Genomic DNA, 4,320 nt, shown 5'->3' on the forward strand with positions numbered 1-4,320 from the left:
TCCACCCTCGCTGAAAAAGACAACATCCGCTTTTCAGGAAGACAAAATTCCCAGCCACAAAACTCAAGGAAATTTCGGACGATGATATTGAACTGGATGGAAATGAGGTCGTGCCCTCTGCCATTGGTTTAAATCATGTCACCCATAGGGGGCGGTAATGTCCAAGAGAACATGCCGCACAGCCCCTTCCAAAATCTCCCACAGATTGTTCATTCATTCATCTTCCTAACCGCTTGATCCTCACCAGGGTCGCAGGGGGTGCTGGAGCCTATCCCAGCTGTCTCCGGGCAGTAGGCGGGGGACACCCTGAATCGGTTGCCAACCAATCACAGGGCACACAGAGACGAACAACCATCACGCTCACACTCACACCTAGGGACAATTTAGAGTGTTCAATCAGCCTGCCACGCATATTTTTTGGAATGTGGGAGGAAACCGGTGCACCCGGAGAAAACCCACGCAGGCCCGGGGAGAACATGCAAACTCCACACAGGGAGGCCGCAGCTGGAATCGAACCCGGTACCTCTGCACTGTGAAGCCGACGTGCTACCCACTGGACTACCGGGCCGCCTCCCATTAGATTAGTTTACTTTTTTCCAATTTTCAGAATACAGAGATTATTTCAAATTGTCATTTCACATTTTTTCAAATGTAGTTTGAAGTCGTATTAACTCACACACGGCCATCTGTTTACACTTCAGAGCCCCCTCATACTGACCCTGATTTTACCCCACACACCGTGTTTTGTACTGCGACAGTATAAGCAACCAAAACAAAGAGTAAATTATCTTTTTTTTTTTTTTTTCATCAGCTTTTCTTTTCTGTCGTAATCAACGGTAGAACATGGGTTGGTTTCACCAAAACACCGCCCAAAATTGGACAAATCAAGTTTTTGTGAAAAGAAACAATGGCCGGCTTTTGCAAAACGGGACAAAAAAAAAAGGACAAAAAAAATGTGCACGTCTGTTGTTTATTGAACCAATGTACAGAAGAAGTCCACTCCTCAAACAAAAACAACCCAAAACAAAACACAAACTGTATTTTTTCCCCCCTTGTGCACAAATAACATAAAACTGCAAACCGACATTTAGTGCAAGAACTCCTTTATGTGCGCATGAAAAAAATGTCAACATTTTTAATATCATTCTATCATATGTTTTGCTTAGTAACGCCTCATGCACTTAAAATGAACTGTCAACGGTTCTTGTGGGGGGAAAAAAAATGTTTGTGTTGTTTCTAGAGGGTTGTCTCCCTGCTCCTTCTTCTCTGAGGAAGAAGCAGTCTTGGCCATCTAGTGGCGAGCACAATTACTGCAGCTTTTTGACTTTCAAGAATTCATTGAAGGCCACTACGAGTCTTTGTTGAAGTGTTCAAATTCACAGGACGAGTCCTCCGAAAGCCGCATTTTCGGCCGCACGACGTCACTCAGGGTGACGAGATGAGAAGGTGCCTTTGAAGGCATCCAAGGACCTAGCCCGCCAATTGTCTTTCTAAAACCACGTGCGGTCGATTTTGCGCCGGGAAATGATGTCATGCGGCCTTCGGAGGACTCAACCTCAAGCCGTAGTGTTTCTTCTCATGAGAACAAAATACAACCGAGAGAAGGAAAAAAAATCACCACGATGATATTGGCTGCTTGTAACATTTCCTGTTTTGTTTTTTTTTCTGGGGGTTGCGGCAACCCACAACAAAAGGCGGCTTGAAAAAGCAGCTCACTTGATCGAGCGGGGAGGGGGGGGTTTGGGGGGGCTGCTCTGTGAGCTCTGCCAGTGTCAGCTCATTGATTCCCTAACTAATCATCCTAATTAAAATGTCTTTTATTCGTTCTGCGGCTTACATGGCAGCAGAGTGCCCGCCTTTGACGATCAATTGCAACATTCGCTTGCACAAAATCCTCGTTTTGTTGTCGTCGTGTGAAAAGAAACGACATTGTCCCCAACTGCTTCAAGCACTTTCCTTCAAAGTGTCCGGAGACCCCCCCCCCCCCCCCCCCCCACAAATGGCTACACTACAGCCTAAGTCGGAATATTTTCATGATCTGTGTTTGTTTTTAACTTTTTCACATTTGTTTTCAGGGGTGGCCTCATAGTCCAGAGGTATCAAGAAGTCAATTCCAGCTCCGGCCTCCCTGTGTGGAGTTTGGATGTTCTCCGCGGGCCTGCGTTGGTTTTCTTCGGGTACTCTGGTTTCCTCCCACATTCCAAAAACATGCATGACAGGCTGATTGAACACTCAAAATTGTTTTTTAAATTTTTTTTCATCTCTTGTCTTACATGTTCTGTTTTCATTTCCACCCGGTCCCTTAGGGTCAACCAATCAGTTCCTCCAGTCACTTCACTCGTGTCTTGTCCAAGGTGTGCCTTGTTGCCTCATTAGTTTGCTCGTATTTGCCCCCCCCCCCCCCCGACCCCTCTTGCTATCAGCGTTTGTTGGTTCATTCTGTCAGAATCAAGAGTTTTTGTGGCCGTGCTAGCCAAATGGAGGAGCAGGGAAGCCACCAAGTGCGGACATCTTCAAGTATTTCCACACACAACAAAGGAAAGGTGTTTGGGAGGAATTAAAAAAAAAACATGAACAAAGTCCCAAAGTACAAGACTCAAAGCGAAACTCAAATCACCACCAAAGGAAACCAGACTTTACAGCAAGTCTGCTCATCTGCCGGTCTACTGTTCCCGAGATCTGGAGCTGCTTTTTCAAACTCTTTACAAAAACTACAACACAGACTCTAGTCTGGAAGGACCAGAAACTTTTTTTTTCTGCACTCACAGCTGACTACAAATGCGAAAGCAACCAACCAAGCATCAGTCTGGGTGAGTACGACATTGTTTAGGCAAAAAAAACAACAACAAACGGATATAAGGGCAAAGAGGCTTTCACTCAGGCAGGTGACCGGTATTAAGTGAATATGTAATATAATTGGCTCTAGATGCCAAAATATGGCACTATATGAAGCTCCTCAACTCACTACAACTTAGTTCTTCTGTATCAAGATCCCACAAGATGGCGGCAAGGCGATACTTGTGTTTCTATGAGCACAAAAACAGCAAACGGGTGAGATGTCAGGATTAGTTAAAAAAAAAAAAAAAATTGTGAATTTGCAAATCCAAATTAGGAGAATGCAAGTTTGTCATCTGACTGGTTGCTCTGTATGTCAATCAACGGGATTGATGATAGGCTGACATCGTAAATTCTGCTGCACTTTACGTTTTCAACGCTGGTCATGTGAAAAGCTCGGGAGCCGCATGGAACCAGCCAAAGAGCCACATGTGGCCCGCGAGCTTCAGCTTGAACACCCCTGGTGTAGTTGCTCTTGTAGTTGCCCCGGCATGTGGGAAAGGAGCGCCACAGTCATTTTTTTCCACCCGTTTCCACCGCTCATGACCCAGACGCTCGCAGGCAGATTTGCTGACGTCATGCCACCTACAAGCCCCGCCTCTTGAAGGCACATGCATCTGCACGGACACGAATATACGTGCATGCAGTACAACTTGATACAGTCTTTCTCTACATCGGGATGTCAAAGTCATTTTTTGTCAGGGGGCAGTTTTAAGTTGGTTTCACTTGGATGGCCGTTGTGACTGAAATCATATCAAGAAGTCAAGAATAAATGTTTATTCACCTCTTGATTACGTTACTGTAATGAGGGGTTTGGTAACAAGAAAATGCTTCCCCTATAACTATTTATTACAAATGACAATTTTGGTAGAGATTTTAGCAAAGTTGACTTCTTTAATTTGCGTTTGCGGGCCAAATGAGACCATGTGGTGGGCCGGGTCTGGCCCCCGGGCCTTGTGTTTGACACCAGTGCTCTACATGAATCACGTTTCCACCTGCAGTGGCTCGTTTTGTAACATGCAGCGGTTGACTGAATGAGACAATACCGCTTTTAGCTTCTTCAAACAGTCACCCGAGGCAATGAGTTTGCCTTTCGCAAGCTGTGACGCTCTCAATTTCTGTCGTTGTCCATGAGCGCCCCCCGCGGCCAGTACGCCGCGTTACGACGAGTAGCGCGCGCGCTCTTTAGAGAATGAAAACGCCAACGCCGCGGCAAAGAATGATGTGGTCCCGAGCCGCTTCGCCGTGATGGATGTCTGTTTATGAGTCGTTCCGCGTGGACGTATCCATTCATCAGCAAAGATTTTTTTTCTTTTATGCAAATTTCCAACCACTTAAAATCTCCTCTCCCCCCCAAACCATCTCGAACTAATTACGCCACATCGCCTTCATTATTAAAAACTCCAGACAGAATCGAGTCGTTATGGCTTCTCAAATTATTGATAACATCCTTTCGAACAGTGATCGATTGGCAAGGCATTCGCT

The 4,320-nt window shown here is 45.7% G+C and overlaps 1 long non-coding RNA gene across 1 annotated transcript in view; it reads right to left on the reverse strand.

The window, feature by feature from the left end:
* The window catches only part of LOC127600709 (uncharacterized), a 131,071-nt gene extending 127,429 nt beyond the window's left edge, over positions 1-3,642 (reverse strand). Inside the window, exon 1 of the long non-coding RNA XR_007962413.1 lies at positions 3,631-3,642. This is a non-coding gene — a long non-coding RNA (uncharacterized LOC127600709). The remainder of the gene's footprint in view (positions 1-3,630) is intronic.
* Positions 3,643-4,320: the final 678 nt, after the last annotated feature.

This window comes from Hippocampus zosterae, chromosome 5 (assembly GCF_025434085.1).
Source record: "Hippocampus zosterae strain Florida chromosome 5, ASM2543408v3, whole genome shotgun sequence".
NCBI lineage: Eukaryota > Metazoa > Chordata > Actinopteri > Syngnathiformes > Syngnathidae > Hippocampus > Hippocampus zosterae.